The following is a 15115-nucleotide window of genomic DNA, read 5'->3' as shown; positions in this document are numbered from 1 at the left end:
AATACCACCAACCTCATAGCTTAAACAACAGACATTTATTTTTCACAGTTCTGGAGACTAGAAGCCCCAGAACGGGATTCTAGCAGATTCTGTTTCTAGTGAGAGCTCTCTTTCTGACTTTCAGATGGCTGCCTTCCTGCTGAAACCTCACATGCCCTTTCCTCTGTGGCATGTGGAAGGAAAGAACACGCTGGTCTCTTCCTCTTCTTCTAAGGACATTAGTTCTATTAGATTGTGATACCACCTTTATGACCTCCTTTAACCTTTATTATCTCTTTATATGGCCATATCTCCAAATACAGCCACATTGGAGGGTTAGGGCCTCCACATATGAATTTTAAGGTGACACAGTTCAGTCCATAACACAATATTCATTTTTCATCATTACAAAATAAAATGCATGTTACTTTTGACATTTCATGATAAGACATAAGCTTTTCTTTTCCCCTCTTTGCATTAGATCATTAGAAGGTATATATTATGCCTACTGACTGGCAAAAGGATTATTGGCTCTGAATTAGCTGAAATTTGAACCTCAGTGGCAAACATATATTGTAAATATCACTTATACAGACTTTAGATTCAAATGGTTGATAGGGTGGCTCTGAAGCAAAAGTATAGGTTTCCTCATGTGGTCTATGAAATGGAACTACTCCTTACTGTCAATCTTAAATTTAGCCACTGTTCATCCTGGCTCCTTCATACATGACACCAACAAATCAGGTATTTCATGTCAGGCATAACTTTTATCATGCAAACGACAGCATTTAAGACACTTATGAGGGTTGCATTGGTTAAGTACAAACTATCTACTGCTCTTGGCCACCCACCGCTGATGGGATCGGAGCTGTTATCTGATCTAAGAACAGCTAAACTGAAGATTAGTTGGGTTAGTCAGGAGCCCACAAAGGGGTCATTAACAAATCTTCACATCAACACAGTTTATGGTGATAACTAGGCCAATTCTTTGTTTTAGAAATTTGAGCAGGAGTTTCTGAACAAGTTTACCAGTTGGCAGAGACACCAAAAGGCAAAGACACAAGGAGAAGCAGTGAATGGGTGTGCGGGTGGTGGGTGGGAGGTGGGAGAGCAGAGCTCTGTCAATAGAGTCCTGAAGCAGGATTTCAGGCATGTCTCCTATAGAGATGTACAATAAAGAATTTAACTTTGCCCAGGGAGAAGTTGACCCTTTGCCTTCTGTTCCTGCAAAGTAATTTCTAAACCTATGAATGCCCTGCCTCACAAAAGTGCCTTTGTGTATCTGGAGGTCTTGGGCCTTTCCAGATAGTCTAAAGATATGGTTTACGGTAGGAGGCCTTGGGTCACATGGTATCAGCTAGACTTCTAGAGCACCTAGAGACTGAGGTCAGCCACATGGTCAGTGGCTAAATGAAAATATAAACTTTGGATTCAAGGCTCAGGATTCACTCTTGGTTGGCAGTACTCCATGTATATTGTCACATTTTGTTTCTGAGAGAGTTAATGCTGTCCTTGACTCCACAAGGAGAAGGCAACCAGAAGCCCCGTGTTTAGAACATTCCTGATTCCAAAATTTCCTGATATACCTCTGGGACATCTAAAACAAGGCCTATAGTTTATACAGAGCTTTTGTTCTTCCTGTAAAACCCGGTTGCATGACCTTTCCTTGGTGCCTGTGAAGCTAATCCACATGGATAATTTCCTTCTATATTTCCATAGAAATGGATGTCCCTACGGTGAACCCTTCTACATGAACATATATAAGGAAGTATATGAGAGAATAATAAACCTAGCATTGTAGTCAAAGGAATAGTATATATTTCAAATTTCTTTAGTTATCTTTAATTCACATTTGCAAATATGTTACAGTAAAATTCAAACACTTGTAGGAAAGACTTGTTATGGTCTATAACCTCTGCTAAGGAGTGAGGACCAGAAATCCAATATGGATGATTCTAGAACAATAATATTTTAAAAATGCTGCTGAAATTTCACCCTTTAGGTTTAGAGAAGCATTATTCTAAGGTAGCTTATAAACTTTATTAAATGAGAAATGGCTTTTTGGGTATCCTTGTGTTTACCCTGCTGCTGCTGTGGTCCTCCCCGCCCCCCGCCCCCGCAATGCTTTGGATGCTTCCTTTTACACTGTCACACACACACACACACACACACACACACACACACACCTGTCTGATGACTCATTTCTGTGGGAAATTTTTCTTTGTTTTCCAAGGGAATAGGTTGCTAATATGATAAATTAATCCATACCAAGTTATTTGGTGTTGTTGGCTTAATATATAACCACACAGATATAATATTTATATTTTTAGCAAGGTCTTTTGTAATGTCTTTCTACAAATCAAAGAAACATCTTTAAGGGTAAGCCTTTCGGTAGACCAGTAGTGGGAGTATTTGGCTGCAGTGGTTTTGAAAAAGCCCTAGGAGACCATGTTCTGTTCTGCCACTAGTGAACTGTGAGACTTCAAACAAAAGATTTAATTCTCTTCTGTACCCTCAACTGTAAAATGAGAGAACTGGTCCTGCAGACTCTGCCAATGACTAAAAGTATTTTCTCTTTGAAAAGTGACCATATACCCAGGCCTGCCAGGGACAATGAAAATTTATTCATATTGCTTCAGCATAACTGTTAATTAATTAATTATTAAGGGTGCCTCCTTTACTCTCAGAAGGAGCCCAGTTTTGATGATATACAAGCATTATCTGCCAACTGCCCAGTTTATAGAAAACTTTCTTTGTGTCACGGTCCTGATAACCTCAAAATAGTAAGCACAGGTAAGACTTACCTGCCAAACTTTCCAGTGCCTAACTGAGGCAATGTCTTTTTAAAACTGTTACAATGACTGAGCCATTTTATACTTAAATGGTATTAATAAAAAAAGTTCTATGTCAAAAAATAGAGATTGTTTTTTAGGAAATCAGTATTATATTTTTCCTTCATTCTTTATTCTTTTCCACCCCCTATCCTTCACCCCCGACAGTACCATAAATCAAAAGGGAGCAAAAGTTACCTAACTCTATCTAGATTTACATTTTACTCAATTCATTGAAATCCTCCCTTTCTGAAAGTCCCCTCCATCCAGGAGACTCCAGTGAGCATATTCATGTTTCAAACAAATCTGCCTTTGTTAATCATCAAAAGGTATTTTCTTTAATAAGTGAGGTTCGGCAGACCCTGCAGCTGTGTTGTTTATTTTATAGCAAGCACAAAGACAATTTATTTTTTTAAATACTATAATTAGATTAGTGTTCTCTTTACTGAAGCATCTGTAGGAAAATGAGAGTGTGTTTCTTTGAATGAATGAGCAGTCACATTTATTTTTATTAAATCTGAACTTGTCCTCCGAGATAGCTGAATTTAATTTTATGTTCTAATACAACATGTAATATTCCAACTTTTTTTTAGATAAAGTCATGGTTCCCCCAAAAAGGAGGTTGGACTAAATTGAATCTTCTGATTCCAATTTTATGAACTGCATTAAAATCTCTCTAGGGTGCAGGATTATGTTTGTGTTGAAGAATGACTACATTAAGGTATGTATTTGCATACATAAACAAATATATCCGGATGGTTATCTATGACCTGTTGTTGACACAGAGGGTATCAGAGAATAACATTATACCTTTGTTATGGCTCTTTAGGTCTTTACTAAAAAGTTTTAGAAGTGCTATTTATAAATCAAAAAGATTTAATAGAGACATTTTTAAGGTTTTGGAGACTGGTTTATCAACATTGCATCTATAAACTGGTTCCTTAGAACCGTCTAGGCTGCAATTAAATCACCCAGGGAGAAGACATTACTTCTTGACCAGTTACCTTTTCACCTTGGCATAGCCAGTAAGGAAAATATTTTCTATTCTCTATGCCCTTTAACTCTTAGTTGATGAAAGAAATTTAATATCAGTGTCATATCTTTAACAAGAGAAAAATATTCTAGTTCTCTATTATTGTGTAACAATAAAACTACAGACTGAATAGCTTAAAATAACAATTTATTATTACCTTTCATGGTCCGTGAGTTAACTGGATTCATCTGGATGGTCCTGCCTGATCCTTTTCAAGCAATTAGAATAAAATGGTAGCTAGGGCTAGAGTTTTTTGAAGGCTCAATCTTGCTAGGCATCCAAGTGGCTTCTTATCACACATAACTGATTTTTTTTAGCTGAGATGGCTTGCACAGCAGCAGGAAACTGGCCAGTTCCCTCCTTTTCTACATGATCTATTCTTGTAGCTAGATTTGGCTTCCCCACAGAATGTCTGTCTCAGAGTAATTAAATTTCTTCTATGGGAACTAGCTTCTCCCAAAGCCCAAGGTGAAAGCTGCACGGCTTTTTATAACCTAAAGCATGGAAGTCATGCATCATTGTTTTCATTGCTTTCTGCTTGCTACACAGGATAATCTCAGATTCAATATGGGAGGGGATACCCAGATACATGAGTACCACAAGGCATGGTTCATTGATATGTGGTGGGGCAGAGGGCAAAATTTTTTACGTAAGGTACCACAAAAATAAAATAAACATGATTTTAAAATAAATAAATTTAAAATAATAAATACCATCTATTCTTCAAGTCTATAAATTTCTTTTTATAGAAAAGTTTCTTTTATAATTTTAATAAGTCTACTTTTATCTCCTTAAATAACTATAGCCACTTTGATATATATTTTTAGTTTTATTATTATTCTCTTTTAAGTATAGTATTATAATTATTTTCTGCTTATTCCTTTATAAAACATTTTTTTATTTTAATAATGTTATGAGTTAAATAAGCATTTATGGCTTTCCCTAAGGATGTAACACAGCTCCTGACAGAATTGTTAGTCAGCCTTTGGGACATAATTTATTTCAGTCATGAATAATTCTCATAATCAAACAGCCAAGCAGTAATACAAATTACTGTAAAGAAAATAATGTTTGAGAAAATATCTCTATGATTGTGTTACAATCTAACAAAGGAACTGTTGGGGAGGAAAAAATTTTTTTACCATTTATGTTTCTTTTGGCTAGTCTAAGGATTAAATTGACATGAAACAGATTCACAAGAGAAAATCAAATCTAATTACATATATACAGGGGCTCCATAAGAATATGAGGCCCACAGGCAGTTAGGCAATTGAGGTGTATATGCCATTCTGAGGTAAGGAGAAGGCTATAGGGATCTGGGACTTCAAAGAGAAGAAAGACAATTCACAGGAAGATAAAAAAGAGTAAATGTTTGGTAAACAAACATTTGCTGGGCCATATAGAAACAATGGGACACAAAGAGGAATTTTAGCAAATAGACTGCTAGTTTCCTCCCTCCCTATAATACTTAATTCACATTGGACTGTAGTCTCCATGTTGATAGCTGCCTTCCTGGAAGAGATCCTCTGTCTAAATTCTTTTAGGCAGCTGGGATGGGGGGGAATGTGGGGGGACATAAAAAGAGAAAAACTTCTTGTGTCTCTTGTTTCTCAAACATGATATAAAAAATAATAAATCTAAATAATCCACATGCCAAAGAGACCCATTTTGAGGTGGCAAATTTTGCTTCCTTATAGAACGTATAATTTTCCCAGTGATAACAATATGTACTAGTATTATACACTAATTCTGAGCTATAATTTTTAATATTCATGAAAATAAAATAGAAATTAAATTATTTTCAAGCTATATATTAGATATTAAAATATCAAACTTTTATTTACTAGATAAATTCTATTCAATCTCTGCCTCTTTATAGTTAAGAGCTTTATAAAAGAGGTAAAGAAATATGTTTTTATTATAATTTCCAAAGAATACCCCAAAAATCTTCATACTTATATGAAAAAAATATAGATTCTGTTGAATAGAAAGTTATTATTCTCAGAAAAAGGACATGGAAACCTTACAAACTACACAAAATACTCAGTAATGTTTTTCAAAAGTGGTTTTTGTTTTCTCTCTTCTGAAACATTTCCCTTCTTATTTAAATCAATATATTTAAAATGAATGCAATCACTATTTCATTGTAACTTCCTCCCCAAACCATTTGAATTGTAAACACTAAAGATTTCCATTTAAATAAAAGGTTAGAGAAAGTACCAAAAGCAACTCTAAGAGCAATACAAAATGTTAGAATCTGATTTTTTCAACAGCTAAATTGATCATAAAACTATTCTGATTGAGATTCATTGTTTTGAAATAGATGTTATGCCCAAGTGAAAGTTCACTTAAGGTATTTGGAATTTAGGAATAGAAAATTTATTGGAAACTTTGGATATGGGACATAAATTTAAAAATAGACTCTGTAGTGAAACACTAGACACAAGGGGAAATAAAAAGAGGTAGGACATTAAGTAGGAAAAAAACATAAAATATTTAAAAAGAAGTAAAAAAGGTGGAATAACAATTAAAAAGAAAAATAGAGGCAGTCAAAATAGAGTATTTTTATGAACTAAGTGAAGTAGAAATATTTTTTCAGTAAAGAACTTATTTTTAAGAAGTTCTGGGGCGCCTGGGTGGCGCAGTCGGTTAAGTGTCCGACTTCAGCCAGGTCACGATCTCGCGGTCCGTGAGTTCGAGCCCCGCGTCAGGCTTTGGGCTGATGGCTCAGAGGCTGGAGCCTATTTCTGATTCTGTGTCTCCCTCTCTCTCTGCCCCTCCCCCGTTCATGCTCTGTCTCTCTCTGTCCCAAAAATAAATAAACGTTGAAAAAAAAAATTAAGAAAAAAAAAAAAAGAAGTTCTGATAAAAGAGGGGGAAAATGAAATTCTTACAAACCAGTGTAACATCTAGAAAATGTTGCAGAAAATAGGAATCACATTTTATAATTCAATTTTAACCTTAAAGTAAGTCACAGTATTCCAGATTAGTTCTATCAAGCAAGGTTGGATATTATTCCTTTGTTTATATTCTAATCTTCTACAACTATATTGTAATATTTTGTTAACTGCTTTGATAACTAGTTATTATTGACTTAAGGCCTTAAAGACTAACTTTCTCTAAAACAAACCCCAATGTATTTGTGGGTAGACATGTGAGAAGATAGTATCATTTAATTAGACATTTTTTCTTTTTGTTTTCCACTCATAGATGTATTTGTCCTGAAATTTGCCCTGAAGTTGCTTTGCAATGAATGGCATTGTCTTCCATCTTTAGAAGACATAATTTTCTTAATTTCTTACCCAAGTGATTAATATTTAGCAGACTTTTTTTCAGGTCAGATTTCTATGGCAAGATGCTGTGGTAAGAATGGGTGGGATAAAGATGATGATGGTGGTGATGGTGGGGATGTTATAGACTGATTAGATGTAAAGTAAACAAAACAAAAACATTAAAGTGACAATTCAGAGAAGAAATTTCAAATAAAAGGATTGGGTGTTAAAAATGAGACAAAACTGTTCCAACTCCAAAATGGAGTTGCTTATGCTAAGTTCCATGTCACCAAACTGAGATTTAACTCAATTACAGTTTCAGGTCTCCCAAAAATGGAATCTTAAAACAGTCAGAAATTACCTGGTCAGCACTAGTTAGGTATGCTGATAGATTCCTGCTGTCCCCTAAAGGAAAGTAACTTTATAATAACCAATTCAAACTTTTTGCCTAGTTTAATTTCCTTGTTCCCTCTCCCTACCATCTATAAAAGTATTTCATTTTGTACAGCTCTTCAAAGCTCCTTTCTATCTGCTAGATTGGATGCCTGATTCAAACAGATTTTTGCTCAAATAAACTCAAAATTTTTAATATATCTCAGTTTATTTTTTAACAAAGATATTTTCAGTGCTATGCTACATAATTCCGAAATGAAATTGAGTGCCCTGTTTTCTGGCTCAAATGTAGAAGCGTATGTGGGAAACCATGTTTTCTAATTAGTAAATACCTATGCATGTTTTTTACCTCAGCCTATAGTTGCTTTATATTGAGCCTGGCACTATTCTATTTTTCTGTTAAAGAGAGTGATCCACCTCTCCTAGTGGACTTACTATTGTTTCTTAGCCCTCTGTCTGAAGCTCTACCTCAGGGCATCCTTGAGATGTGTTTTTCTCCAGTTGTTCCACTACAACTCAGGATACAAGAGCTGCCTAGTGTTCCTGATCTTCTTTCTATTCATAACCTCTCCCTGTGGGATGTTTTATTACCATGAGCATTGATTTAAGTTGATAGCTTCTCATTCTCAATCTTGTTGGCTATGATCTTGTCTTGTCTGAATAAACCACTCAGGAAATTCATTATATCCATTCTGATATTCTCCTTATCTTTCTAGTAAGGTGGATAATCGATGAGGAAAATATACAATAATCATTTGTAAAGAAAAACAAACTATTTTTTTCCCTTTTAGTTATCCCCTTATCTGGAGACCAACTGAATAGTGTCTATCCGATTAATTATACTGCAATAAAATACTGATAGCTCTAAAATATTAATTTTCATCTATTTCATCAGAGTATGAAATAATTATCTAGTTAACTTAGCTTCTGGCTGATAAATTCCTTGCAAATAGTAAATACTAAATAAATGTCGAACAAATCATTATCTTTAGATAACTTTATCTTATACAAACTTAGTTTTACTTCTTTTGATGCATTTAAGCCATATATCTAACTGACCACTGCAAAGTTATTTTTGTCAGCATTCATTTTCATGTATGTATTAAATTGTCATTGCTATTAGTCATTGAAAAAAATTTATATTATCAAATTATATAGGAGGAAAAGAAAACTAAAACCACCATAGTTCTAAACTTAGTACCCAGATAGAACTATCTTGTGTATTCTAATATTTTTTCAGAGCTATGTTTGTATGTGTGTCTATATATCTGTGTTCATATTGGTATTGAATTCCAACTGTATCTCCCCCCCCCGTTTTTTTTTCCTATTGGAGCTTTAGGGATTTTGAAAAAAATTATTGGTAATAGCTTTTATATTTTTCTTTTTCCTTGATATTTCACAAAGCATAATTTCCATACTGTTAAATATTCTTCATAAATAAAGTTTTATTACTGCCTAATATTCTATATCATGGATTGCCTTAATTCCCTTACCTATCCACGGGTTATTGACCACTGCTGCTTCCAACGTTTTGTTCTAATAAATAATGCTGTGGTAAAAATCTTTTGCTGACATTCTGATTATTTCTTTAAGAAAGATTCCTAAAAATGGAATTAGAGAATGAGTCCCTCTTCAGACTTTTGTCACATTTTGTTAAAGGGCTTTCCAGAAAGTTTGATCCAGTTGTATTGTCCCCAATTGCAATGTATAAGAATGCTGATCTCCCTGAATCTCAACATTGCTGACATCCATAGGTATTAATTTCCATCAAGGACAGAGCTATGTCTGTATTGTTTTCTATGACCCAGCAAGATTAGACACCCACAGCTGCTCAATAATTATTTGAGGAGAAAATTAACAAGTATTTAAATCTTTGTAAGTTTAAGAGGTAAGATGTTCATTCTTTTGAAAAATACCTACTGATGCTATGTGCCAAACAGAGGTGAATACGTGTGGTTGCTGCTGTTATGGGGCTTGCAATTTCATGTTGAAATCGTTATAGTTTTAATTTGAATTTTTGCATTACCAGTAAGTTTTTTTTTTCCATTCCGTATTGACTTTTTCTGCATCATTTATTTTGTGAACTTTCTATTCATGAGTTTTGCTCATTTCTCTATTGGCATTTTTGAATGAATTTCTAAATATCCAATGAGAGCTCTTTGTATATTATTAGCTGTGTGCCAGATCTGTTGCATATAGAATTGTGCTATATTTTAATACTTGGGTTGATATACAAGCTAGCTATGCCATATTGGGAAAGTTAATTACTTTAAAATCTCAGTTGAGATTAAAATAAAACCTACCTCAAAAGATTGTTGTGATCAGCAAATGGTATAATTCATACAAACCTTTAAGCACAGGCTCTTAAATAGTAAGCACTCAATACATAAATATTAGTTTTACTATTAATGTTATTACTGCTATTTCTATTGCTCAGATAAGCCTTTCTTATACAAAGATTAAAAATTAATCCATATATTTTTCTGTTTAGAAGTTATACAAACTTTCTCAGGTCACAGCTCCCTTAGTGTCTAATTTTTTCAGTGTACTCCTAGATCAAAGGAAATACCTACTACCACTGAGTTATTAGGTCCAAACAATTTAAGAAGTATTTATGTCTTACCAAGAACTTAGCGGTTGGAAAAAATTCACATAAATGAAAAAACGTAAAATTCTTATATAACCACGATTACTCATGGGATGTTCATGCCCTAATGAATACTGCACAACTTCTCAGATCTCAGAATCAGATTGAAAACCACCATGCTCCCTTCCTTACGCATTGAATTTTACACTACATTTGCTTCTAATCTCAGCAATTATTATGATACAAAGATAGGATGTCAATGAAACAAATGTAGCTCCATCTAATGAGGAAGCTGTGTGCTGGGAGTCAGTAACTTGTGCCATGTTCAACAGATGTCAAATATTGTTTCCCTTGAAAATTTAAACTATCCCATGGTGCCCCTGAATTGACCTTCTACAGTATCCTTGGGTAATTTGGTACAAAATTTAGGAACCATGGGCTATATGTCTTACATTAGTTTTTGTTTTTTCCTTTGTATATAATTATTTAATTTATTTATATTTTACTTTCAGTAATTTAACAATATAATTTTCTCTTTCATAGCAATGTTTATCAACATAATTGAAAAATGTTTTCTTTCTTAGGGTTTAACATCGCTTTATCATAAATCAAAATAATACGTAGCCCAGAATCACCTTGGGTGCTTATAAATTATGCCAGACTTAGAATACTTTTGGATAGGATACTTTAAGCAACATTGATAAGTGACCCTTGGGGACCCTACACTTGAGAATAATTTTTCTGGGATCTATTTCTGGATTACCTATTCTAGTCCACTAATCTTTTTTAAGTTTAGGTTGATTTTAATTTATTTAGCTATATAACATGTGTCTTTATCAGAAAGAAAAAGCCTATTCCCGTTACTTTTGTTAAAAAAGTTATCTGCATTTATTTATACTAAAAGTAACTGTATATTTTTAAATAAATTATTTGTTCCATCAGTACTTTCTCTTTTGCCAGTTTAGAATTTATTAGCTTAGAATAATATTTATGTATATTAAGTATTTTTTATATTGGCTATCTTATAGCAATGTATTCATGTTTCCTTTCCATTTCTGTAAGAGAAGAGAAGAGGGTGCTGCCCCTCTACTTCAAGCCACAGGAAGTCACTTCAAGAGGAACTTCAAGGACACCACTCAGAAAGCATGATAACCCCCTGGAGTCTGGGAGACATGTTAGCCTGATGTCTGGCTCATGCCCAGGAAACCTACAGGGTGAGGAACTGATCCAAAGGCAGGAAACAGTCTATGAAGAAAGAGAATACATTGGGAAAGAGTAGATGTTGTATTCCTCATGGCCATAGGTGAGCCACACGGGAGAGAATCAACCAGGTTCATCTTAAAAGGGACTCCTCCCAGAGGACTTCTTGACAAGGGTGAGGCAATTCAGTAGACAGTGGCGTACACAGGATACCTGACTGTAAGAAGTGGTATGTGTGCCTGATAAATGTGTAACAACTTTCTAGAGCGCTGATTAGGGATACTTCCTACACCAACATACACCTGCTTAGATGAAATCTCTGCCTCAACTCTTCTTTCTGTCTCCACCTCCTGAAGAGTTAAATCCAAAAGAGGAAATGATCCAGAGCCCTGCTGAGATCTCTCCACTGTTCAAAGTACTAAGGAGGGAAGAGTGAGAAAGTGTAGATCTCAATCCTTGTCCAATTCCAAACATGTTCAGCCTGTGCTGGAAGGAAAATTTCTATCAACATGAGATTAGAATTTAATATAGATTCATCTAAGTTTAATAATAGAAAGTTTAGGAAGTTTTGGAATCTTCCAAATAAATACTGAAAGTATTATAAAAGGAAAATCTACATAGCATAGTTAAATATAACCTTTGAGAAAAAATGAAATTAAATAATCAAAAAAATATGAGATTCCTCAATAGTCAGTCATACACAGATTTGTAAAGCTCATATGTTTTATTTTGACTAACAAAATTATTTTTCAAATATTTTCTTTGTATTACTGATCTATTCTTCACATCTAATATACCATTGTATTTTAGCCACATATATAGTTTTATATATAGTCATATACATATCACTATTCCCACACATATTTTAGAAAGTCTTCTATAGATTCTTCCTAATATGTACAAGCTCAAGTTGTTTTTTTTTTTTTCTAAAAGTAAGGGTTATTTCCTTCTTTCAAAATAAATGAAAGGAGGCAAAGCAACTGGCATAAAATTATATATCAGAAGGAGGGTACAGGTTTATGAATACAGAGAAAAGGTCACTGACTGGGTGAAATATTTGTGAGAATGAGACGTGGCACTGTAACATTTTCAAAGCAAGTACAATGGATAGACCAAGAAAGTGTTTGAACACAAAAGTAAAAAAACAAAATAAAACTTTAGGATCAGAACAACAATAGATCTTGGAGTGCACGCAAAAGTCTACCAAGGAAAATGAATAATCTTTTCCCTTTGTGAATCAACATTTGTCAGTCATCTACTCTGTGTTGAGTATATCCTTCTGGCCTCAGAGTCCCCTTCCCACACTCTCCTTCCTTGTGGGGAGTAATGCAGCAGACATAGGCCAGAGCAGAGCTCACTCTGCAGGCTTGGGGCAGTCCTGCCTGGGGGCTGGTCCTCACTGCCATCCAAACAAGAGCCAGGTTGGGTGTAAAGAAAGTGCACTATGTTACCATTCAGAACAAGGGTTATAGACTAGGCAACTTTAGTCAAAGAAGGTATTAGGGATAGAGGTACCGATATGAAAATATCAAGTCCATAATTTTTATCAACTTAATCCTTTTAGATAGTGAGATCAAAAATGGAATGATAGTCCAAGAAAATTTTTCTCTCATCAATCTGTGGCTACCTCCTTGACCTATTTGGTATTCAATCTCTGGGTGATTGAGGACAAATGATGCTGGCCTGTAATATCATTGTCAGTAATTTCTGAAGGAGAGTAGAACACAGTAAGTAGAGTAGGTGAGGAATCCTTCTTTTTCTTTGTTTAGGTTTTTACAAAAATCTCTTTTTTTCCATGAAGAATTTTGAAGCCTGAGGTATTCCAAGAGTCTTAGTGCAGTTTTACACTTTAATAATTTCAAATATTTAATGCTGCAAATTTATTTTAAAAGCAACAGTTGAAAGTTGAATTAGCTGTCATTATTATTTAATTTTAGAATTTGGAATAAAATATTTTTTATTTAAAATTTTTGCTTTAGTTAATGTTAATGTTTGTCACCTTCTATTAGACTAAAACTAAATGTTAATATGTAAAATTTTATTAAAATTATAAAAAATAATAAGATTATTAAATGTAGATAATGATATTTAATAATAGTTTATTATTTAATGCTTTCAATAGTTATTATTTAATAACTAATAAATAATTTCAAGTGAACTTTTATAGAAGTTTTGGCATTTATACATCTGAACTTACTGAAGCTATACCTACCTGTACTAAGGCTTTTGGGACACTGTGTTTAAAACCTAAGAAGCATTTTTAGGTTCTTCTAATGGAGTCAGAACTTTGCAGCCTTCTTTGAAATACTTGTTGATTTAATGTATTTATAACTTCTTTTGTAACCTTTATGGCAGAAGCTCTCAGTTTTTGTGAATTTTAAAAATGTGGTTTTGGGGAGTGACAAAAATTAAGTCAGACTGAAGGTAAAAGGTGAACCTGGTACAGATGGATGTTAGGAGAGCAGACCTGGGCACGAGTGGTGGATAGGGTTCCTGTGAGAGATAAGGAGGGAGGATCAAGGCGGGTAGGCACCAGGCAGCAGGCTGAGATGATGGGGCAAAATCACTAATGAACAAAAGACAGGAAGGAAATACAGAGCAACCTGACAGTCCTCTGGGCTATGTCAGAAAATGTGGTTTTAAATGATATACACTTCCCTGGTGATGTCATTTGTGTTTTTAAATTTCTCTACACTGGGTGGGAGGGAGGGGAGGGTGGGTGATGGGTATTGAGGAGGGCACCTTTTGGGATGAGCACTGGGTGTTGTATGGAAACCAATTTGACAATAAATTTCAAATAAATAAATAAATAAATAAATAAATAAATTTCTCTACACTTATTTCTCAGAAGAGAGCATAAACTCTTATCTTTTTCTCATAATGTCATCTTAAGTGTTGATTGGATTGTTAAAAAAAACAAATAAGATTATTATATCTGGTTCCCTATGGAGATAGCACCCTCCAAAATTTTATGTATATCATTTTATATATATATATATATGTATATATATATATGTATATATATATATATATATAAAGATACACGTCTTACATTATTTTTGTCTAGAAGCAAACTTTCAGAGGATCTAATATGTAAATATACAAAATTTAAACCATGTTATGTGTAATTAACTAAAGCAATTATACAATATCTGAGACAGAAAGCCAGCAGATCTTAAACAATTGTATAGTATTATCAAGAATCTTATATTAAAATTAACAACCAATTGCTAAGAAAGTAATTTCCTCCTCTAAAGTATTTTAAGCCTCCAATGATACATTTCCTGAAAAATTACGATTTTTTTTTATTTGAAACACATTTACCTATTCCTCCTTTATAGATAAAACTACTTACTTTTAAACGTAACATGCACATAGGGATCTTGGAAAATGTGTTAGATTCAGAAGATGAGATTTCTCTGAATTCTCCTACAGAATAAAAAAAAAATGCTATGCACAAGGCTATCCAAACTTTTGATGAATGATCACACTGTACAGTTTGACTGTCATTTCCTTGTCCTGTTCTCTATCATACACCTGATACTGACATTTCCAGGGCAGTTTCTCTGACTCAACAGATTCTAGGTTTTCTTCATTTTTTAAGGGGAAAATGACATAGCCCTGATTCTGTTTTGATGGGTAGCTTTTAAAATCAACAACCTATAGATTTCTAGGTACAGCCCATCACAGTAGACACAGGCATCAATTAGTAAAGTGCTGAAGCAAAGTAAATTATTGAGAAGCAGTTCATCACTCTCATTTTTGAAACGAGTCAGCCAGAAAGTATTTATGAAAGATCATTTCATGTTTAGAACTCTGC

The sequence above is a fragment of the Leopardus geoffroyi genome, chromosome B2 (genome assembly GCF_018350155.1).
Source record: "Leopardus geoffroyi isolate Oge1 chromosome B2, O.geoffroyi_Oge1_pat1.0, whole genome shotgun sequence".
Lineage (NCBI taxonomy): Eukaryota > Metazoa > Chordata > Mammalia > Carnivora > Felidae > Leopardus > Leopardus geoffroyi.
This window is presented reverse-complemented; position numbering follows the sequence as displayed.